Source organism: Macaca thibetana, chromosome 14, assembly GCF_024542745.1.
Source record: "Macaca thibetana thibetana isolate TM-01 chromosome 14, ASM2454274v1, whole genome shotgun sequence".
Lineage (NCBI taxonomy): Eukaryota > Metazoa > Chordata > Mammalia > Primates > Cercopithecidae > Macaca > Macaca thibetana.
In genome coordinates this window covers 31,437,796-31,462,004 of record NC_065591.1, presented here as the reverse complement: position 1 = coordinate 31,462,004, position 24,209 = coordinate 31,437,796, and the positions used below count along the sequence as shown (strand labels likewise).

Here is a 24,209-nt window from a genome sequence, read left to right as displayed (position 1 = left end):
AACTCAAAAGAACATCAACTGATAAACAGATAAAAGAAAATGCAGTATAGCCACACAATGGGATATTATTGGCCAAAAAGAAAAGACAAGAAATGAAGAACTGATATGTGCTATAATGTGGATGAACCGGTTTTGTTTTGTTTTGTTTTGATGGATGAACTTTGAAAACATTACGCTAAGTGAAAGATGTCAGTCACAAAAGGCCATATATTGTGTGCTTCCATTTAAATGACATGTCTGGAAAGGGTAAATCCATGGAGACAGAAAGTAGATTTGTGGTTGCCAGGGGATATGGGGAGGAAGGAATCAGGGGTGATTGCTAATAGGTATGGGGTTTCTTTTTGGTGTGATAAAAATGGCCCAGACCTGGCGGGGTGGCTCACACCTGCTATCCCAGCACTTTGGGAGGCCGAGGCGGGTGGATCACCTGAGGTCAGGAGTTCGAGACCAGCCAAGCCAACATGGTGAAACTCCATCTCTACTAAAAATACAAAAAAGTAGCCGGATGTGGTGGCAGGCACCTGTAATCCCAGCTACTCAGGAGGCTGAGGAAGGAGAACCTCTTGAACCTGGGAGGCGGAGGTTGTAGTGAACCGCGGTTGCGCCATTGCACTCCATCCTGGGCAACAAGAGCGAAACTGTGTCTCAAAAAAAAAAAAAAAAAGTCTTTGAGTTTCTGGTTATGATTGCACAATTCTGTAGCTACACTAAAAACTACTGAATCGTATACTTTATAAACAAAGAAATTTGTCGTTTTCTCATATACCCCACTTTCTCAGGAAAACACTTAGATAATGCTTTAAAAAGGAAATATACTCACTTAGTATAATGAACACTGTCAATCTCTATATAATTACACCATATCTTCATCTATTTCACAGTCCACGTGGACTGTTCAGTGAATCCATCAGAAGTAGGTATATCGGTATTAAATGCAAGTCCCTGTGCTTGGCACTGTCGTGGCCCACTTAGCCTAATACCACTAGGGACAAATCTGTAGTCTGACAAAGTCAGGGTTTGTTTGTTTGTTTTTGGCTGATTGCAATAAAAATCACACAGTGAAAGAACCATGGAGCTTCTCAACAAATGAAGGAAGAAATAGTTACTATAAAAGTTCTGGGAAAGATGGAGTCTATGTAAAATTAAATGAAGGAGTGTTTTAATGCGTGTTAAGCAATGCAGTGTGAGTATAAAAGGGTTATCATCAGGTCTGGACTGAAATGGACACAGGATCATATTTCCTTGGACACTATTAAAATAAATGCCAATATTGTGTCCAGAAACCTTTATCTGAACCTCTGCACCGGGGCCGTAAATCAAGGTCGCTTCTCTGTCTTAGTTCGCCCAGGTACGAGTGGGATGTTTCATTGTTACTGATGTAATTTCAAAGAGCAAAGTTTTGGAAGTTTCCCATGTGAAAGGACAGGGTTACTCACTGAGCAAGAAAGCTGTTGTCACTCTAAGAAGGGGGTCATACCTTTCAGCAGCAGTGTGTCCTTGGGAGAAAGATCGTTTGCTATTAACTTTGCTGCTGGCTTTATCTGTGCCTGTTATCTTAGCCTGATGAATGGCAGCGCCGATTTTTACTTTCTCAGTATTGGAGGGGTTACAAAGATTAATGCAATGTTGTTTGTGCTCATAAAGCCCTGGAGGTGAGAAAGGCAAACTTTGATTAAGGAGGGACAAATGCACGTTGCCCTGAAGATTCATTTCTTCTGCCTTTTGTTGATTTTCAAGGAGCTGTTTCCACAGAGCTGAGTAAGCGCAGAGTGCGCACTTCTCTGTGTGACAAGGCGGGGTGGGGAGGAGGTCCTGCCTGTGCTGTCCTGGCTTTCCCCCATGAACTCTATTTGTCCTGGTGTGTGGTCCTAGTGGGGTCCTTGGCCCTTTACATGACAGTTCTAATCACAAAGGCACACATCCACGTGGTCTCTAATTTTTGGAAGTGGTGGGGTACATTTCTTCCTAGGGGTCCTGTCAGCTGACAAGTTGGGCTGGAGACTGGGTGACCAGGATCCCGGTGCCTGCAAGCCCAAGGAACCAAGCTGTTGGCAGTCTGCTCTAAGATCTGGGATTGGGGGTGAAGGAGTATCAGGGACTCTGCCAGCGTTGAAGCCCCCAAAGAAAGCGGGCCATTTGAAAGAGAGAGACCCGCTGCAGAAAGAGAAACCAAGTATTGAGGCTGCTCAGGGCCCGCAACCCGGGAGGTTGGCTGAGTCAATCAACCCAGTGCAGCAGAAGCAAAGGGCGGGGCTAAGGCTGCAGTGGGACTCACAGCCCCAGCCGATGGGGTTGAGAGAAAAACCTGGCCTGGGCTTCACTACTTCTCCAAACAAAAACCCTGACAGGTTTATGGCCCAATGGGAAAACCTGGAATGGCTTTCAGGGAATTGCAGAGACTAGGTCAGCAGGAACTCAAACTAGATCTGGGATCTGGTCCCCAGCCCCACACTGCCTCCTCAGGAGCTTCCAAATGTCCTGAATTTGCTGGAAACCAGAGCTTACATGGCTGCTGTTATCACTATTATTAGTCTGTTCTTTTATCAGTCTGTGTAATTGTTGTGGAAGGTGAGAGTTATCTTCTACAACATATGATGTGAGGCCTGGGTCCATAGACATCCTGATTGATATATTCATTGTGACCCTGTCTTGTGACTTCTAAAACAGTCAAGCACATGGCCAAACATGACCTGTACCCCTAAAACTTGCCTTGATTCAATCATTAAAATATATATTTTTCTCTTACCAACCAAAGAAAAGGAAAAAAAGCCCTCTCAATTTGTAGGAATCCTCTGACTTGGTCCAAATGCCACCAACATAAGTGTTACGTGGATACAAAGGAAGTAACTGAGGAATATTCCTCATGAAAAGTTAGCTTAGAAGGTTCCTGGTCCCTGCTGGGGTCAAGATCAGTTCAGCCCACTTTGGGGTCCTACACTGAGATATATTCATTCTCTCCCCTGTGTCTGTCTGTTGCCCTAGTGCCTGATGCACATGTTAATTTATTTGTACTGGGTCTCACAAACTTGATTTAAAAAAGAAATGCAAAACCTGAAACTTGGTAATTTGACTAGACAGGAGGAGACTAAGCAGGTGCTTTGTAATCTATATAAAACGTGAGTGCCAAAGTTCAGAGAGGTCAGTCCACCTAGGGAGAAGTAGTTGTTATGGTGGATTCATAGGATCCATGTGGGTCAGGGGAAAATCAAGATGGAGCAGGTGGCCGGGCGTGGTGGCTCAAGCCTGTAATCCCAGCACTTTGGGAGGTGGAGGCAGGATCGCTTGAGCCCAGGAATTTGAGACAACAGTCTGGGCAACAAAGCAAGACCTCGACCCCCTCAACTCCCCCAAAAAATTAAAAAGAAAAGATGGAGCAGTAGGCTTGGCACAAAGCCATGATGGTAACATGGTGACAATAGCAGTGGTGATACTCACAGCTGCCATTTATCTAGCATTTACCATGTGCCAGGGTTGGTTTTAAATGGCAGTAAAAGGCAGAGCCAGAAATCTGCAGGTTCCAGGAATGATATACACCCAATTTCTACCAATCTTCCTTTTCTTCTCTCCCAAATGAGGGAAAATGACCTCTATCTTCGCCTTATGTGTTAGCTGTATACAACTCTGATAATAACAACAATGGTAGTGATAATAAAGTAGTATAAAATGAAAGTAATAATGTAAACATGCCCCCATATACTGCCTAATTATAGAAATATATAATTATATTGTAATATATAGCTATACTATAACTAATATCTATAGTAGATATTACCCTCAGTAGATATTTAACAAATCTTCATCTATTGCAAGTTCATTCAACAAGTATTTATTAAGTGCTAGTAAGTACATGATTTTCTGCTATCCCAGATCAAGCAATAAACAGACACAGTCCCTGCCCTTATGTGTTTTTGTTTTGTTGTTTTGTTGCTGTTTTTCCATAAGGAGAGGTATTATGTTTTGTGTGTAGAGTGGTTCAAACAATCATAACACTTGATTCCAAATCAAAAGACCCAGATGCTAGTGTTTGGTTTGATAGCCAGTCACTTTAATGTCTTAGTGTCATCTGAACAAATAAGGCATTAGACTAGATTTTTACGGCCTCTGCCAGCTGTAACATTTCAGTATTTGGTTTAGAGTTTGTGACACCCAGGGTTGGGAGGGAAATTTGGCAGCCTTTACGTTTTGCCTACAACTTTACCTTTATTTGGTCTATCAAGTCTTTTTCATCTTGTTTAATGGTAGTCAAATCTTCAGAAACCTGGCTTTTTATATCTAAACTCATATAAAAATGATAATGGTAAGAAACCCAACTTAGTTATCTTTTTTTTTTTTTTTTTTTTCTGGAAAGGGAAACCATCAACAACAACAACAACACACACACACACACACACACACACACACACACACACACACACCCCCACATGATTGCTTGCTTAGGGAGGGATCAGAGCTTCAAAAGTGAGCTGATTCCAGCCACCAGCTGTCATCATATGAGGAGCTCTTGTGAGTTGATCGCCCATGAAAGAGATGAGTTACCCTTTGTCTTCACTAATGTACATCTGTAGTATATTCAATACTTACCCACCCTTTATCCTTTGCCCTGTGGTTTTCCACGGCTTCATGAAATGCTTTAGCCAGACAGGTCAAGGTTTAAAGGTGGTTTTGTTTTGTTTGCAATGAAAGCTAATTTTTAATTGAAAGTTAATTGATTTTTCTAGGAATGAGCCTCTAAACATGGCCACAGCTCAGTGATACTGACGAACCAAACATCCCTTTGCTGGACCTATGCAAACATGAAACAGACAAAGAGAAGTGAGTATGTGGCATTCATCAGAGGAGTAAGACCAATGCGAATTTTGTAAGCAGTATACAGCCTTGTCAAACATGATTACTTGGAAAATTACTAACTAAACCTTCCCTTAGCCTTCTCACATTTAGTCAAGATTTCATGAAGAGTTGTAAGAGAAAAGTTTTTCCAGGTTCTCCTTTACTCAGAAGGACCACGGACTTTGAACAGCTTGATAATCCAGCTTTCTGAAACTTTTCCGTGCATATGTATCACTGAGGTATCTTATTAAAGCACATATTCTAATTTTTTGGTCTGGGGTGGGGCCTGAGATTCTGCATTTAAAATAACCTCCAAGGTGATGCCAATGTGTTCCTGATGCTGGGATCCTATTTTAAGTAGCAAAGGTCTTGTTAGAATCAGCCCAACCAGTGGAAGGCAGACGATCACAGTTCTTGACTGTGAGTTTCGGACAATGATTGTTGATGTTCAGATGGAATTTTATGAAGCTAAACATTACCTTTGGCCTGTATAGTGAGTATACTACCACTCAAGTGGTGGGGTGTGTGTTCGTATTTCTCTCAAAAACAAAGCTGAAAAGCCAATGGGTACATGGGCAGCAAGGAGAAGAATGCTAAAATAAAATATTATTGCAAAAAGGTGGAGATCAATAATCTGCAGCTATTTCTTTTTCTTTCTTTCCTTTCTTTCTTTCTTTTTTTTTTTTTTTTCTGAGACAAGGTTTCACTCTGTCACCTAGACTGGAGTACAGTGGCACAAGCATCACTCACTGGAGCCTCGAACTCCTGGGCTCAAGTGATCTTCTTACCTCAGCCCTCCAAGTATCTGGACTCCGGGCTTCATGAAATACTTTAGCCAGACAGGGCAGGGTTTAAAGGTGTGCCACTGCAGGCAAGCACCACTACACCCAGCTAATTTTTTTTTTTTTAAAGAGACATCGGTCTCACTTTGTGCCCAGGCTGGTCTCAAACTCCTGGCCTCAAGCAATCCTCCCACCTCAGCCTCCCAAAGTGCTGGGATTACAGGCATGACCCATGGCCCCTAGCCCTATTTCTAATGTATGAATAACCTGTTCTCAAGTTATCTTAAGAAATAAAGTATTTCTTTTTTTGAAATAAAATGTGGCTATACTGACCACATTAAAATGAATTACTTTCACTTTAATGAATGGTAGGAAAATTTAGGATAACAAATAAATAAGGAACAATCAGAAAAGAGCTATTTATCTTGAAGATGGGATTCACTCATTCAGCAATTTATTGAGCCCTTTGCAAAGGGGCCAGGTGCTGTGCTGGTTGCTGGAGATACAGAAGCAGTCCCCTCTGTCAAAGTCTCACATTCATTTGAGAGATAGTGACTCAAAACAATTCTTAAAATGAATTAAAACTGTGATCTCTGAAGGGGAAATGGAACATTTTGAGAACATTTGAACTGGAGTGTTTGACTCGATTGGAATGTGAAGGAAGGCCTCCCCAAGAAAGTAATGTTTGAGGTGAGATCTGAGGGATGCTGGAATTAAGCAGGTGAAGGGGTGTTACCAGATACAGGTTAGAAAGTGCTTGGGCCATGTGTGAGGTCGTCCAAATATCCTACACATAGTCTCCCCTGATCTGGGGCCTGACACAGCAAGTCTTGGCATAATTAAATGCTGATGCCGGAGACTGCCCAACCTGGTCTCACCCACAGAAACAGACACGCTCCATGTGGTCCTTGTGGGCCACCGCACAGTGGAGAGCTATCCAGCCTACCCCTTACTTCCACTCCCCCGAACCTTTTTTTTTTTTTTTTTTTTGAGACGGAGACTCGCTCTGTCGCCCAGGCTGGAGTGCAGTGGCCGGATCTCGGCTCACTGCAAACTCCGCCTCCTGGGTTCACGCCATTCTCCTGCCTCAGCCTCTTGAGTAGATGGGACTACAGGCGCCCGCCACTACGCCCGGATTTTTTTGGTTTTTTAGTAGAGATGGGGTTTCACGGGGTTAGCCAGGATGGTCTCGATCTCCTGACCTCGTGATCCGCCCGTCTCGGCCTCCCAAAGTGCTGGGATTACAGGCTTGAACCACTGCGCCCGGCCAAAAGAGCCACCTTGCAACCATGGTTCCACTGGGGCTTGAACCCAGGACCTTCTGCGTGTAAAGCAGATGTGATAACCACTACACTATGGAACCGAATCTTGTACTGAAACTGTAGCCTTTGAGACATAACTGCTTTTTTAAATTCATTTTTCTTGTAAGTAACATATTACATAGATTGTATTGTGATGATAAAATGATACTTTGAACACATTCTCTTATATTATGTTTTAAAAATGAGCTCCCCAGTTTTTGCAGACTTCCAACCAGGTTTGGGAAGCTCTACTCCATGTGGAATGGGTGGGAGTTTGGCGAGTGTGGAATCAGTTAAATCTCTGCGGCCCTTGACAGACTTTGTCCAGGAACACATTTGGTGTTCAGAATAGTGAGCAGCACTCACTGAGGCTCAGCGAAATGAGCTTACCCAATGTCATGGTGACTCGTGAATAGGGATAAACCTAGCACTGGGCACTCATTTTTCCAGATACTTAACATCTCACTATCTCAAGTGTCCTGCTTGGCTTTGCTGTCTCAGAAGCTCCCCCAAGCCTGTCACCTTCTGAATTCCCCTTACACCCAGCCTGTGGATCCAGAGGGAGCTTTTTCACGCCTAATGTGTTACTGAAACACCAGGGGTTTGGTCTAGGTCCTGCTGCTCACAGCACAGAAAGCCAATCACTGACCCAACAATTATTGCCAAAAAAGAAGGCTTTAATTGGGTGCTGCAGCAGAGGAGATGGGAGGTCAGTCTCAAATCATCTCCCTGGGAGAGTAGTCTCAAACTCATCTCCCTGACCAGCTGAAGTTAGGAGTTTATACAGCAGGGAAGAAATGTAAGTGTATGAGAAAACAGGAACTCGGAAAGGGTCAGGAAGCAATCACGATGAATGAGGGGCCTGGAGTTTCATTGTGTGGATGCAATGATCTGGTGAGTTTCAGATCTTTGATGCTTTTTTTTTTTTTTTTTTTTTTTTTTTTTTTTTTTTTTTTTTTGAGAGACCTGGTGGTCCTTTCCTGGAGGAAGAAACTCTGAAACTCTGATAAAAACAAATGTAAGTTTCAAGCTTTAAGGTCATAAGGGTCAATTTCTATGTTTATCCAAAACAAAAAACACCCAAAACTGTTGATGGGACTAGTGGGTTGGGCTGGAGTGCAGTGGCCGGATCTCAGCTCACTGCAAGCTCCGCCTCCCGGCGCCCGCCTATTTTTTTGTATTTTTTTAGTAGAGACCGGGTTTCACCGTGTTAGCCAGGATGGTCTCAATCTCCTGACCTCGTGATCCTCCCGTCTCGGCCTCCCAAAGTGCTGGGTTTACAGGCTTGAGCCACTGCACCCGGCCGCGGTGGGTTGGTTTCAAAGGCAGATATGACTGCCCCCAGGACTCAGTCTCTTGATTTATGATAAATAATATAAACTTTATTATAGGGAACAGTGGGGAAGGGGAATACTCACGAGTCTGTGAATCCTTGGGTCATGGAGAAGCCAGGTAGTGTTCTTCCCTTCCTTTCTTTTTCTTTTCATCCTTATTCATTGGGTACATTTTTCCTGCCCCGCCGCAAGATCCTAAGATGTGGAACTGCCTGAAGTGAGCAGTCTGACCACCAGGGGGCAGTATGAATCCATCGCTTTGTCTGAAAATAAACAGGTCCTAGTCAGCGGCCCTCCTCTCCATACAAGCTGAGTCTGCACGTTGGAGTCACCTGATGAGCTTTTAGAAAATTGCAGGTGGTGGGGTCACTTCAATTGCCATCTTCTGTCCTCGAGAGCGGGGCGTGGACATCGCCATTATTTAAAAGTTCCTCAGGTGAGCCTGATACACAATGTTGAAAACCACTCGGAGAAGACTCATCTGTGAAAACTGTAAAGGCTTTTAGGAATCACCCAGCCCAGCCCATCTGTTTCCATTTTGCAGCTTCAGGAACTGAGGCCCAGAGATAGAAACAGTAGGCTTAGGGGTGCTTGGAAGACAGCAGCAGAACCCAGGACCCTGACAATCGGCCCAGTTTCCTTCGCCCGTAGCACTTGGTTTTCCATATTTCGGCTGGGCCTGGGCATCAGAGGATACCAGGGACCACTTCCCTCCCCTCCAAGCGCAGAACGGTGCAGTCCCTCCTGGCTCAAGTTGCTCCTGGCTGACAGGAGAATTCAGAACTGGCCTGCAGGAATCAACTGGAGAACCTCCCAACCACGTGTGCACGAGGTTCAATGCCTGGAAACCGGAGGATGGGGACAGTGAGGTAGTGAGGACAGCCACAGTCCAGTCAAGGAGGGCTTCCTGGAGATGAGGCAGGAGGAGGAGATTGGTTGGATTTCAATGACCCATGAACGGTGGGGGCCGCATTTCAAACCAGAGGATCAGGATAAGTAATGGGTGTTCATGGGGCCACGGGTGTGAGTGGGGGAAGATGAGGGCCAGAGAGCACAGGGAGTTAACACTGTGGAGACAGAAGAGGGCACAACACCTGGGTATGTACCTTGACTCCCAGACAGAGGAACCAAGACCCTTTATGGAATGTTCTAGATCTCGACCTGGATGCATGAAGCACGGGAGGTATCTGAGCCTAGGAGGGGCACTTGGGAGTAAGCTAGACCTTAGAAAGACACCCCTGGGGGCAGCACCCGGGGCTACTTTAGGATCATGCTTTCCAGATTCTCCCAACACAGAAAAGAGGTGACTTTTGGAAGGTGTTCAGAGGTATTTGTGGAGTAGAATGCAATACTGAAGTAGAAGATTGCCCTTAACAGTGGACTGTTGAGGAGGACAGGACCGGAGAAAAGATTGGGAATGGAAGTTTGGTGAGCAGCAGGGACTCCATATTGGGGGCGCTTCTAGGTCTGACAGTTTAGGGGAACATCACGACCCCACGGGATAGTGGTGTTCAGAGTGAAGAGACATGGAGACATCCCTCTCTCTCTTCTCCTCTTTCTCCAGGCAGGACATTCTTTGGGAGTCCCAAAAACCCCGACCTGAGAAAGCTCTAGAAGCACTGCGTTAGCCCGCCCCCCACCCTGTACGTCTTGAGTGCTTTGCGATTCCACGGAGTTGTCTGTGACACGTCCAGCCCATCGCCGCCCTGCTCTGCCTGCCTCTCTGTGGGAGGATGGATCTGAGGTTCATGGACACTGCACTTCTCCTCTTGTAGGATTCTCTCCAGTAAAGCCTCTTCTGCATTTAATACCACATGGCACTGGAGAGGGTTGCCTTTGTCCTTCTTCCATGGCACCCGGCCACACACAGGCGCACCGTGTTCCCAATGCTGGGTGTTCCTGGAAGAGGCCTTGTTCCCCAGTACTGAGTGTTTTTGGAAGAGTGCTTGTTCCTGATGCTGGGCATTTCTGGAAGAGGCCTTTTTCACTGGGGCCTCCCTAAGAATGGAAGGGTAATAATTTGTTCCTAAACATCCTGGCAGATCCCAGCGTCTTTATATGGTTGGGATGGGGAGAAATGAGAGTAGCTAAATGGATGCTAGCCTCTGTCTGCAAGGCAATACACACTTTTCAAAGCATCATGTCCACTCTGTCTTTTGTGGTTCACCGGAGCCTTCTGAATTAAAGAGGAAATGGCTGGCAGGGATGATCCCATCTACCTGCCCAGCCAATCCAGCAGAGAAAGGTGTCCCTTTCCCCTAAGGAAGCTCTGAGCGGACATGCTGTTTGCTCTTTTGGAGCATGTACAGAAGAGGAGCTGGAGTCCCAGAACCATTAGGCATGAGAGAGTTACTCCAATACAGGGCAAGGTTTTTGGATGTTTTGTATTGTATTTATCAATGCTTTTTATTGGGCTTCTAAACACTTTACAGTGTTCTTAGAGCCAAAAAACTATAAAATCATCAAGAACAGGTGCAATAATAAAAGCAATAATGATAATATGAGTAGCTATTCCTTCTCATATATTCGCCGTTTGCCAGGCCTGGTTCTAAGTGCCAGTAAAAGACCAGGCCAGAATTCCAGCTCAGATCTTATTTCTTACTTTTTATCACCTCACCTATAAGGTTTTAACAGGTGTAGGATTTCAGCAGTAAGAATAATTTGATGTGAAACCAAAGAATTCATGAGATAGAAAGACAAAAAATCCTATCCTTTTCCCCTAGGACTAAGGTGGCCGCCATGAGAAAGACCAGATTCTCAAGAAGAAATCATCTGTGAAGGATTTTGATCAGGCAACATGGGCATGCAGGTTTAAACACAGCCCCCATCCTGCCCTGCCTGGCAAGCCACTTTCTCCTATGTTCATGCATGTCTAGATTTCTCAGTGAAAAACACAGCTGAACTCATGAAAGCCTATCTTTAAAAAATATTAAGTAGCTAATCTTATAAATCCCTATATACAGTGTCACTTCACTTTTTTCGTAAAACATGTCTAGTGGAATGGCAACAACTGGGAAAAACTCAGCATTCATGTATTGAAAATATCTCTAAGTTGCCATAGGTGTTGGTTTATAAACTCCAGAAATAATTTATAAATAATTGTTTATATTTGCTTATATTAATACTTGTTTATAAACTCGATATTTTCATGTATTTATTTTTTAAGCTTTTTTTGTTAAACATGTAAATGTGATTATTTGCAGATCTTCAATATAATTATGTTTGGGCTATCACCATCCAGTTCAAGATTTAGAACATTTCCAACACTTTCAAAGGTGCCCCTTCCCATTCCATTACACGCCCCCCCACACCCAAGAGAACCATTGATCTGACCTCTATTCCCACAGATTCGTTTTGCATATCCTTGAGCATATAAATGGAACCACACAGTATGTCATTTCTTGTGATAAGATCCTGTTGCTCTACATCATGCTCTACATCTTACATTCATAAGATCCTGTTGCTCTACATCATGACTAGGATTAATCCATGCTGTGTATAATACAGTCATAAAACAATGCAGTACTGCAGGGGAAATGAAGGAACCGCAGTTCTATAAATCAATGTAGACACAATCTCAAAAATATAATATAGACATGAAAAATGATAGTTGCATAAAGTAAAAGTGAGGCAAGAGAAAAAGATAAAAATTTTTTAGGAATGAATTCCTGTGTAGTAAAACAATGTTAAAAAAAAGCATGGAAACATTTCACACAACTTCTAGAGTGATGGGTACATCTGCGGGGCAGGAGGGAGGAGGATGTTCACTTTATAATTTTCTGAACTGAGCACATTACGTTGTTACGTTGGTATACGTATGTATTATATATATCACAGTAAAACAAATGAAAAAAATAGTGCACAGGAAATGAGAAAGTAGGGAAAGTTAAGTACAGACACTTCCCTGAGACATCATCTTTTTTGTCATAACTGCTTATACCTTTATGTTAGTAAGTTTGCCTTCGCTAAGTTCCTCTGGCTGCAGATGTAGTTTCAAACGACAGCAGCATCAGCATTCCCATGGTCAACTATTTAATCTTTAACTGTGTTTAGGTTTGACTCAGATTTCACCTCCACCCTTCTCACTTTTCATTTTGATTACCTGTTTATAGAATGCCACATGAGTTTATCACTGGGAGACGGGGAGGCAACACAACAACATATTTTGCTATCTGTGTGTGAACTGAGTGAGAGATGTGCAGTAAGAAATCAGAGAGGCTTTGAAAGAAGTGGCATGATTGGTCACTGATCATGATGCACATCTGTCACTGATATAGTGACTTTTGGACTGAGGAGCCAGCAGTGAAGTTTGCACTTTATGCAACTACTTACAGTTAATATCCCTTGATAACTGAGATTTGAGATTTGAACTGTATTTTTGGGTAAGCTTGGTGTTATTTATTTAACCCATGGTGACTGAAATGTGTACATATTGGAACAATGCAAATTGAAGACTTTATATGTATATATGTATGTGTATTTATATATATAAAACATGTATATATTATTTAGATATGTACATAAAATGTACTGTGTATACATACACACACTAAATATACATATACACACACACACTATATATATGTGTATATATATATTACACACACACACAAATATGTCATGGTCAACTAGAATTAATTCCAGGAATCCAAGGTTGGCTTAATATTCAAAAATCAATCAATGTAATTCATTATACTTTTTTAAAAAAGAAAAACCATATAATAATCTAAATATATACAGAAAAATATTTGACAAAATTTAATATGCATTAATGATAAAAAAAAAAAAAATCTCAGCAGACTTGGAATTTAAGGGAATTTTCTCAGCCTTTTCCTTATCAGGAGCATGTATGAAAAACCTACAGCATCATACTTAATAGTATGATATACTATATTTAGATATACTATATATTATATATATAAAATCCACTGGATACATATATATACACACTAAATATACATATATACATACACTGAATACTGAGTACTTTCTGAATACTGTATAACTGAGTACCTTCTCTTTTGTAATGGAAACAAGGGGAGGGTGTCTGGTCTCACTAGTTTTATTTAACATTGTGTTGGAAGTCTCAGCAAGTGCAAAACGGCATATAGATAGGAAAAGAAGGAACCAAATTTTATTTGCTGATGACATGATCATGTTTATAGAAAATCATAAAGAATCTTTTAAAAAATCTCCTGGACTATTAAGTATATTTAGCTAAGTCACAAAATACAAGATCACTATACAAAAACTGATTATACTTTTATATACTAGCAATGAATAATTGAAAATGAAAAAAATTTTTTTTTGAGATGGAATCTCGCTTTGTCACCCAGGCTGGAGTACAATGGCACCATCTCAGCTCACATGCAACCTCCACCTCCCGGGTTCAAGCAATTCTCCTGCCTCAGCCTCCCAAGTAGCTGGGATTACAGGTGCCCACCATCATGCCCTTCTAATTTTTGTATTTTTGTGGAGACAAGGTTTCATTATGTTGGCCAGGCTGGTCTTGAACTCCTGACCTCAAGTGATCCGCCTGTCTCTGCCTCTCAAAGTGCTGGGATTACAGGCGTAAGCCACCATGCCTGGCCTGAAAATGAAATTTTTAAATGCCATTTATAACAGCATCCAAAACTATGATATATATTAAGTGAAATTTTAATGAAATATGTGCAAACATGGACACCAAAAACTACAACACAATGTTGGAGGAAAATGGAGATATATACTAGATTTATGGATCAGAAGATTCAATATCACTAAATGGCATTTCTTCCCAAATTGCGTTATGTATTCAGTGCAAACCTAGCACGCTTACTTTTTTTAGAAGTTGGCAAGCTGAAATTTACATAAAAATATGACCTTTGTGCCATAGAATAGCCTAAACAATTTTGAAAAATAACAAAATGCTGAAGGATATAATTTATTTAATTTTAAGACTTAATATAAATATGTAACAATCACATAATTACTGTAGATACAAGTAGAGAAATATAAACCAATACAACAATAGAGCATCTAGAATTAGAGCCATTTATGTGTGGTCAATTTATTTTTTTCAATTAAGGTGCCAAAGTAATTCAACAGGGGAAATGGTATTTTCAACAGATGGTGTGGTAAAATGGGATATCAATTTGGGGGGATAATTGAATCTCAGCTCTTATCTCACATCATACACAAAAGTTGACGTAAAATGGGTCAGAGAACTAAATATAAGAGCTAAGGTTATCAAACGTCTAGGAGAAAATATAGGAGAAAATATTGTAGCCTTTGGATAGGCAAATGTTTCTTGTGTAGAAATAAGAAGCATGAACCATACAAAAAAATAGTTGAGAAGTTAGACTTCATTTAAATCAAACATTTCTCTTCTGCCAACACTCCATTAAGAAAATGAAATTGCCGGGCGCGGTGGCTCAAGCCTGTAATCCCAGCACTTTGGGAGGCCGAGACAGGCAGATCACGAGGTCAGGAGATCGAGACCATCCTGGCTAACACGGTGAAACCCCGTATCCACTAAAAATACAAAAAACTAGCCGGCCGAGGTGGCGGGCGCCTGTAATCCCAGCTACTCTGGAGGCTGAGGCAGGAGAATGGCATAAACCCGGGAGGCGGAGCTTGCAGTGAGCTGAGATGCAGCCACTGCGCTCCAGCCTGGGCGACAGAGCGAGACTCCGTCTCAAAAAAAATAAAAAATAAAAAATAAATATAAATAAATAAATGAAACGAAATGGCAAGTTATAGCCTGGGAGAAAATATTTGCAATACATACAGCTGCATAGGGCTTGTACCTAGAATTTATAAAGTACTCATCCAACTCAGTAAGGAGACAAACCACCCAATACAAAAATGGGCATGGTAAGAAGAATTTTAAACTCTTGAAGCAGAAGAGACCCTGTTGGCCTGGAAACAAGCCACCATGAGTTCTATAGCTGCAGAGACATGAATTCTGCCAACAAGCACATGTGTTTGGAAGAAGACCTGAGTCTCAGATCACACCGTAGCCCAGGCTGACACCTTGATTGCAGACTTGTGAAACTTGGAGCAGAAGGCCATGGAAACTGAGAGACAAGAAGTGCGCTTAAGTTTTTGGTTTAGGCTGAGAAATGTGTGGTGATATGTAGAAAACTATAATACAGTAAGCAAAAGATATGCATATACTTCACAAAACAAGATATATGGATAGCCAATAAACACAAGAGGTTCAACATCAGTCACCAGAGAAATGCAAATTAAAACCAAAATTAACATTCCTCCACACACAAGCACAAAATCGAATGACTAATGTTAGGGGGAAAAACCTGATAATACCAAGGGTGGTGGTATCTGGAATTCTCAGAGACTGCTTTTGAAATGTAAAGTGAAGAACAGTTTGGAAGTTTCTCATAAAATTAAACATATCACATAGCTCACTTATTCCACTTGTATTTACTCAAGAGAAATGGTAACATATGTCCACACAAAGACTCATCGATCAATGTTCACTGCACTTTTTATTCATAATAGCCAAAAAGTAGAAACCACACAATTGCACACCAATAGGCAAATGAATAAACAAACTGTGCTGTAGCCACACAAGGGAATGCCACTCAGCCATGGGAAACCTTTTGAGGGTGATGGGAATTTATACAATGTGATGGCTGTGGTGGTGACTACACAGGTGTATACATTCGTCAAACTCATCTAACTTCACATCTTAAATGAGTGCATTTTATATACAAATTATAGCTCGGTCGAGCTGATTTTTAAAAGTTCACCATCCCAGCATGATTTGCTCAAAAATGATCCCATAGAGAGGGAAAAACTAATGATGCAGGTGGATAGAGGTCAATTACAGGGGGGATGTCCTTGAGTGGGAAGTAGGGTGGGGTCCAGCGCTTTAGAGGAAGAATGGCTATTAATAAAATCTGGGGTAGTTTACATGTTTTCTCAGTTAAACAGGAAGCAGTGTAGCAGCTGAGAGTAAGGAGAGGCAGGGCTGTTGGAGGTATGAGAAGAGATAAAAAGGTGTGAAAGTCATTTCAGAGAGTGGAGAGGAAAAATGGTCCCTAGGTCTGCCACCCACACCTTCCCACTCCCTGACACGCCCCATTCACCTTGAAACTCTTGATTCACATCCTTTTCCCCGTTTATTTGAGCAGCATGAAGAGGCAGCAGTGTCTGCTTAGAACCTTAGACTCGGTACCATTGTTACAGAAACTCCAGGCTACATGACCTGAGACTGTGTAGGGCTGGGCCAAGCCAGAAGTCCACAAGGTGGGGCTGCAGCCTCTGTCCCTGCACAGTGCTCAGGGTATCCTGTGAAGCTTCTGCTTCACTTCCCAGGTCTGCAACTCGCAGAGCGCCAGGGCTTTGAGAAAGCAATCGGCTCCCAGAAAGCAGCCTGATATTGGGGGGTCCTAGCAAGCAGGTGGGGGCTTGGGAAGTTCATGAGAGAGATTTCCAGAAGTGGAATGATAAGGGTGATGGGTGGGGAGGGTTGGAAGTGCAAGGGCCCCTCATGACCAGAACTAAGAGGAGGGAATTGGCCTGACAGGCACGGAGACAGGACAGAAGGTCACACTGCCTGGGGCCTGAGACCAGAGAGAAGTCTTGGTGCTTAGACGTGGTTCTTGCTCTGCTCCTCTGGGTCTTCAACAGTGGCTGTGCAGAGAAGTCAGCTTTGATGCGAGCACTGCTTCCTAGCTCTTAGAAGCACTCAGGACGTAGTTCTTCTATGCCCTGAATGTCTGCCTCTCCCTGCCTCTGTCCCCCACCCTGGTCCAGCAGCTCCTGGACTAGAATCTTCCTGTGGCTCAGCCTGTGTACTTGGGTTTTCCCAGGGCTATGGAGTGTATGTGTAGCCAGAGCATCCGACAGGCTGACTCAGGCAGAATACCCAGCCTGGTCTCCCTGTGAGAAGGATGCCAACTCCAGCCTCATCCACTGGGACCAACCCTTCCACCAAGGGGACTTCATAGACATCTGTCACTTCTTCAGCTTTGATTCCTGTTGTGTCTCACCCTTAAGGGACTCTTACTTGGGTCTTACCTGGACTCAGATATGTACCATCTGCCTTCCCTGGTGCCTGCATGGACACTCAACCTGCCAGAGTCAACTCCGAGATTTCTGGTTTTAACAAACGGTATTCACCACTAAGGAAGGTCACCTCAACTTAGAGCCTAAGAAAGAAATGTCTGCTTGTTTCCAGGAGCCATTTAGATAGTTATGGAGCTAGAATGTTACTAAAAATCTAATGCTTTTAAATAAAATTTTTCTAACATTTTTAAGCTCCCTAAATAATTACTGGTTCACAAAGAAGCCTGCAAACCACAGGACCACGGTCATGAGGTAGGGAAAGACTGGAGCCCCATTGACCTCTCTGCTCTGTGGCCCTCGACAGGGTGGCAGGAGCAGTGAGGTTTAAAGGAGTTATCTTGCTCAACTGACATCACTCTTTCACTCATGTGACATCTCTGCTTGGTGCTCATTGTGTAGAGGTAGTGCATGGAACCCGGGTAAAACAGACGGCGGTGCTGCTGGCCTGGTGCGTCCCAGGAGAAGTGGGAGCTGCAGTGAATCTCCCCAAGTTTCACCCAAAGTCCCCTCACCCCTCCCAGGTGAGAAGCAGCCAGGTGACACGTTCCTAGCCTTGTGTTAGTTGCATATCTTCTTTCTGATGCAGACAGAGAGACAGGACAGGGAAGAGCAACATAGAGCACAGGCATTGTGGGTCGCCTAACCCTGCCCACTCAGAAGAACACGGCGCTAATGAACCCTTCCTCAAAATGCCATCCCTCCCAAAGAGCACGTTAAATATGTGAGTTAGTATCCGGGGAGTCATTCATTGCCAAACCCTAGGGAATTTGCATATTTAGCTAATCCCTGGGAACTGGGCGGAGAGGCGGCTGGTACCGATATCCAGACCTCAGGCACCTTCTCTGATGGTCAGAGACGGGGCTTTCCCACCATAACCTTGCTGCACGCTGGGGTCCTGGATCCTTCCAGGAGTGTGAAGCAGAGGAGAAGGTATGAAATAGTTATCCGCGGTAGTGGGAGAGTGAATGGGCCAGACAGCACCAGAGCCTCACTGGACCGACTTGAGGTTAAAGGCCATGAATTTGACCATCGCAATGGAGGTTTGCTTTCGTTTTCCAGCCATGGCCAGCCATGTTTCTGAAGGTGGGAGTAGTAGGCAAACAGTTGATCTTGGCTGGGCTTGCCATTTACTGAGTAAGCCCGAAGAAGGGAGCTGTGGGTGTACAGTAAAGATTGATTATAACAAAGGGCCATGGAACTTAAATAGCATGCAATATGAAAAGATGTGAGAATAAATTCAGGTTGGATTCCTGACCTGAGTTGTGTGATGTTAGAAAAATTCCCTAAGTTCTCCAACTCTCTTTCCTCATTTACAAGGCATCAAAGCAGCCCCTTCCATGGGGTCGTTATGAGCATGAAGGATGAAGTTTGGGGGCAAGTGCTTCCAGTCTATAAGGTGCTCTGGAAACGGTGGGTCTGGCTTGGGAGTGAGTGTGGCATTACAGGCAGTTCATGTGCACGAATGTTGACCGGAGCATCCCCGGGCAGCACTGAGCTGGGGTCTGAGCTCCTGTGGTCCCTCCACTTTCCCTGGCTCCTCCTCCTGCAAAGTTACCTGGAGCCACCGGGGAGGCCCTCATGGGCATCTCAGATGTTCTCACGAACACATCTGCTCTTACTCATCTTGGCTGCTGCTGCAATGGACCTCCCAGGTACTTTTCTGCTCTTCTAGTCAAAAGGCCAGCCATCAGAGCCTGGCCTTGTGGCCCCCAGGATGAAGGGGGGTAGAGTTCCGCCCAGGCTCCTCCTCAGACTTCCATCAACAGGTTCAGAAAGGTCTGCCCAAACCCCTAAGGCTCTGCGCAGAGACGCCTGCAGAGCTGCCCCACCGTCCTCCAGGTCCACTTCTCTGTCCATGGATGCCTCTGAATTGCAGGGCGGAAGTCATGCCTTTGCATGTGGTCAGCCAAGCCTCAGCTTCCTGTCACCTCCTCTCCTGCACCTAAAGTGCAGAGTCCTGTGGACAAAAACCATCAAAAATGACCCTCTTCTTCCCCTGTAGAGTGACAGGCTCCAAGCCCACCCCCTGCATCTCCTGGTGCTCTCTCCAAGGTCCGCCCCAGCTCTTCTCACCTGTACAGCAGCTATTTATTGCCTCAGACCTCCACCCCTGCTCCTTTCCCCCTTCCCCTGCCCAAGGTGGATCCTTGCATGTGAATCCAGACTTCTCAGAGATGTGTGTCCACTACCTATCCCCTCCCTCTTTCGGGGTTGCACCCCTTTCTGTGGATGCCTTCCCACAGTGTCTCAATAAGCTCCAGACAATTCCATCAGTGTCTCAAGCTCAAGTAATCAGCTCAACTCTTGCCCACCTTAAAAATCAAAACCAAACCTTGCCCTTTTCATTTCACCCAGCAGAGCAGTCTTCCCATTCCTGGGGTGATGAGACAGACTCACCCACACAGCACCTAGAGTTGAGACTCCGATTTTGTGCTGACACCTCCCAAGTCATTGACTCCTTCCCACATCTCTTCCAAACCACCATCCCACAGGCTGGCTGCCTGCTGGATGTGACCGCACAGACATCTCACACGCACATCAAAATCCGGTTTCAAAACCAGGTTTCTCCCCTTTCCTCACATAAAAGCACCCCATCATACCTTCCCCAGTGTGACCCTCTCACTGGTGTACACCTTCGTCCTCACCATTGCCAAGACCCCCAAGCCCTTCTCTGGATTATTTTGTGAGCCTGCCATCCCACTCTGTGATTGCTGCCGAGGTCCCCTCTCACCTGGCCTGACGGCCACAGGGTCCTTGTGCCCTCCTTCCTCAGCCAGGGGCACTGTCAATCCCATCCTGCAGGGCAGAGGAAACAGGCAGCTCTCCAAATCCCCTCAGGCCTCTCCCTGCTCAAAAGACATCGATGGCCCTTCAGCCACATAAGGATGAAGTGCAAGTTGCCACCTGTCCGCACCGCGGCCTGTGCTCCAGGGGCTGTGAACACCATTCAGCTCCTGGAAGGTATTGTGCCCTGCTCCTCCAGTCGCTTGCAGAAGCCGCTTGCCCTGCCTAACACTCTTGCCTCTGCTCCTCCCTCTGGCCCTTCCTGCAGCCCTGAGCTTAGATGTCACTTTTGCACTGGGACTCCTCCTCAGGGCTTCCACGGCCTCATTCACATCACCAGTTACAGCGTCTTCCCGCAGTAACTGCACATGCCAGTCTCTCCCACAGCTCTCCCTGTGAGCCGCATCAGCGAAGACAGCATCTCTTGCTTTGCGTAATTTTGACTCTCTGGTTAGTCCTAACAATTTATGGAGTGCCTGGGTGGGTGTGTGGATGGTTGGAGCTCAGGCTGGTGTGATCCTCAGCAGGGACCCAACTTGCTTTCTCTAAGACACCCCCAGCCCTCGCGCAAATGTTCTGGTTTCCGATCGAGTGTGCCCTCCCAGCTCACCAGACACGTGTGCCAAGGTGGAGTTCAGCTTTTCTTCCCACAGAGTGAGCAGGGGCATGTGGCCACCCTTTACTTCCTTTCACACAGTAATCAACTCCCTCCCATTGTAGCCATTCTCTTCCTGTTGTCCAAAACAAATTGCCTTCAAATGTGACCCAATTTCAGCACTTCTCACTCCCCCAAGGCCCTTTTTCCATCGGTTATACCCCCAGCCTCTTCTTCTCCATTTCTGCCCTGCTTGAAAACATGTCCTGCATGCCCCTCTGAAAAAAACTGCTAGGTGACCCATTCATGCCCCCAAGTTGTTGCCTTATTCCTTTTCTTTTTTTTTTTTTTTTTTTTTTTTTGAGACAGAGTCTTGCTCTGTAGCCCGGGCTGGAGTGCAGTGGCCGGATCTCAGCTCACTGCAAGCTCCGCCTCCCGGGTTTAGGCCATTCTCCTGCCTCAGCCTCCTGAGTAGCTGGCACTACAGGCGCCTGCCACCTCGCCCGGCTAGTTTTTTGTATTTTTTTTTAGTAGAGACGGGGTTTCACGGTGTTAGCCAGGATGGTCTCGATCTCCTGACCTCGTGATCCGCCCGTCTCGGCCTCCCAAAGTGCTGGGATTACAGGCTTGAGCCACCGCGCCCGGCCTTTTTTATTTTTTTTTATTTATTTTTATTTTTTTTTATTTTTTTTTGAGATGGAGTCTCACTCTTGTTGCCCAGGCTGGAGTGCAATGGCATGATCTTGGCTCACTGCAACCTCTGCCTCCCGAGTTCAAGTGATTCTCCTGCTTCAGCCTCCTGAGTAGCTGGGATTACAGGCATGTGCCACCACGTCTGGCTAATTTTGTATATTTAGTAGAGATGGGTTTTCTCCATGTTGGTCAGGCTGGTCTTGAACTCCTGACCTCAGATAATCCGCCTGCCTCGGCCTCCCAAAGTGCTGGGATTACAGGCTTGAGCCACCATGCCCGGCCCCTCAGTTCATTCTTGACCAGAGGTCTCAAGATGAGTGACCTACATCTGCCACATCATTTCTTCTCTGCCTACTTGATCTGCACACCTGGCTGCAGCCCCACACTGCCAGGGCCAGCCTGTTCCTTCCCCTCATGCTGCTGGGTGGCTCCTAAAGGGCAGCATGGGTACATGGGTTGTAGGACTGTACAGTTGTAGATTCAAATTCCAGCTGTGCATGTGTCTGGCTAAGCCACCTGGTGCCAGTCACTTTCTGTTTATGAGCCTCGGTTTCCCCATCTGTAAACCTGGGCAGATAGTAGTTCCTCGCACAGAGTTGCATAGAATTAATGAAATAAAGCATTCATGTGCACACTATGTGTTCCCCATGGTCATCCTGACCCCATTCTGCTTCCTAAAGTCCTGTCCCTACCAGAATTTCAGTGATGCGGCACTAGCTCAGTGTGACTTACAGCCTCTCTTTTATCCCTCTTAATGCACTGAGGCCGGCTAACATCGATGGAACCCTTTCTATGAACCAAGCAACATCCCCTCATTTTACTTTATCAATTTATAGAGCTTTTGCTATAGATACTATAATAGTACCCACTTAACAGATGGAGGTATTAAGGCACAGGGAAGGTAATAATGGCCCAGGAACACACAAGCAACAAGGCGCAGAACAAATCCCAGCAGTTTGGCTCAAGCCCCCATGCTGTCTCCAGTTGTCTGAGTGATCCAGGGTTTTTGGCTTCTGTTTCCTCCTCAAGCAACTCTCTCTTTCCCTGATCATTTATTCACACAACTTGATGTGTTTATTTCATACATCTCGGTGCCTGACTCACCTTGCCCTTCTGAGTTTGCCCTAAACTCCCCAGACTTGCTGGCCACCTCCTCCTGACACCCGTCTTCATCTCAGGACCAGAGAATCCAAACTTAAGTCAAGCTCCTTCGTCTGTCTTTGAGGAATGTGATTCTGCAGCTCTGTCAGCGAATCTCACTCAGCCCTACAAGGCAGTTTCTTGTGAGCTTGCTGTGTCCTGTATTAGACCATAAGCCACCAGAAGACAAGACCCTGTCCTCGTGTGCCACTCTCTGCCTCGGGCATCGTAAAGGCAGATGAAACTCTCTTTCAGATCATATTCCCTTCCCATTTCTGTTTTTGCTCAGGGACCTATTATGTGTACTTTCTTCCTGCCTCTGAAATTCTTCCCTTGCCTCATGCCACCTGACCTCTGTCTCTCATATCCCACCCTCTCTGGTCAGGGCTGTCTTCCAACGTCTCAGATTCCTCACGGTTCCCTCATTCCAACTGCCAACTGTCACCCTGTCCCCAGCCCATCACTGCTTGACCATCACGATGGCCGCCCTACCTTCCCCTTATTTTTATTTTTTAATTTGTGTGGGTACATTATAGGTGTCACCCCATATATGTATTTACAAGGTCAGGAGATGTTTTTATACAGGCATGCAGTGAATAATAATCATATCATGAGAATGGGGTATCCATCCCCACAAGCATTTATCCTTTGTGTTACAAACAGTCTAATTATGCTCTTTCAGTTATTTTTAAATGTACAATTAAATTATTATTGACTCTAGTCACCCTGTTGTGCTATTAAATACTAGGTCTTATTCATTCTTTTAAACTATTTTTTGTACCCATTAACCATCCCTACCTACTCTCACTATCCTTCCTAGCCTCTGGTAATTATCTTTCTACTTTCTCTCTCCATGAGTTCAATTGTTTTTTATTTTTGAATCTCACAAATAAGTGAGAACATGTGATGTTTGTTTTTCTGTGCCTTGCTTATTTCACTTAACATAATGATCTGCAATTCCATCCATGTTGTTGTAAATGACTGGATCTCATTCTTTTTTATGGCTGAATAGTACTCCGCCGTGCATATGCACCACATTTTCTTTATCCATTCATCTGTTGATGGACGCTTAGGTTGCTTCCAAATCTTGGCTACTGTGAACGGTGCAACAATAAACGTGACAGTGCAGATACCTCTTCAATATACTGATTTCCTTTCTTTGGGGTATATACCCAGCAGTGGGATTGCTGAACCATATGGTAGCTCTATTTTTAGTTTTTTGAGGAACCTCCAAACTGTTCCCCATAGTGATTGTACTAATTTACATTCCCACCAACAGTATACAGGGGTTCCCTTTTCTCCACATCCTCGCCAGCATTTGTTATTGTCTGTCTTTTGTATAAAAGCCATTTTAACTGGAGTGAGATAACATCTCATTGTAGTCTTGATTTGCATTTCTCTGATGATCAATGATGTGGAGCACGTTTTCATATGCCTGTTTGCCATTTGTATGTCTTTTTCTGAGAAACGTCTATTCACATCTTTTGCCTATTTTTGATCAGATTATTAGATTTTTTTTTCTCCAGCATTGTTTGACCTTCCTAAATATTCTGGATATTAATCCCTTGTCAGATGGGTAGTTTGCAAATATTTTCTTCCAATCTGTGGGTTGTCTTTTCACTTTGTTGATTGTTTCCTTTGCTGTGCAGAAGTTTTTTAACTTGACGTGATCCCATTT

General features: G+C 44.4%; 2 protein-coding genes, 1 long non-coding RNA gene and 1 other non-coding gene across 6 annotated transcripts in view; 1 reads left to right on the top strand and 3 right to left on the bottom strand.

Moving 5' to 3' along the window:
- The window catches only part of CSTF3 (cleavage stimulation factor subunit 3), a 710,177-nt gene extending 703,598 nt beyond the window's left edge, over positions 1-6,579 (bottom strand). Inside the window, exon 1 of the mRNA XM_050758769.1 lies at positions 6,570-6,579. The gene's annotated coding sequence lies outside the window, so the exon portion shown is untranslated. The remainder of the gene's footprint in view (positions 1-6,569) is intronic.
- Positions 1-10,500, top strand: part of LOC126936240 (uncharacterized) — a 33,532-nt gene extending 23,032 nt beyond the window's left edge. For 2 of the 3 annotated variants that reach the window (XR_007719400.1, XR_007719402.1), the window contains exons 2-3: positions 4,719-4,812; positions 9,809-10,500. This is a non-coding gene — a long non-coding RNA (uncharacterized LOC126936240). Of the gene's footprint in view, positions 1-4,718; positions 4,813-7,872; positions 7,929-9,808 lie in introns of all 3 variants that reach the window. The other variant, XR_007719401.1, reaches the window with a different exon arrangement.
- The window catches only part of FBXO3 (F-box protein 3), a 203,876-nt gene that overhangs the window by 57,268 nt on the left and 122,399 nt on the right, over positions 1-24,209 (bottom strand). The window lies entirely within an intron of this gene.
- Positions 6,900-6,972, bottom strand: TRNAV-UAC (transfer RNA valine (anticodon UAC)). Its single transcript has one exon. It is a non-coding gene; the product is annotated as a tRNA-Val (tRNA).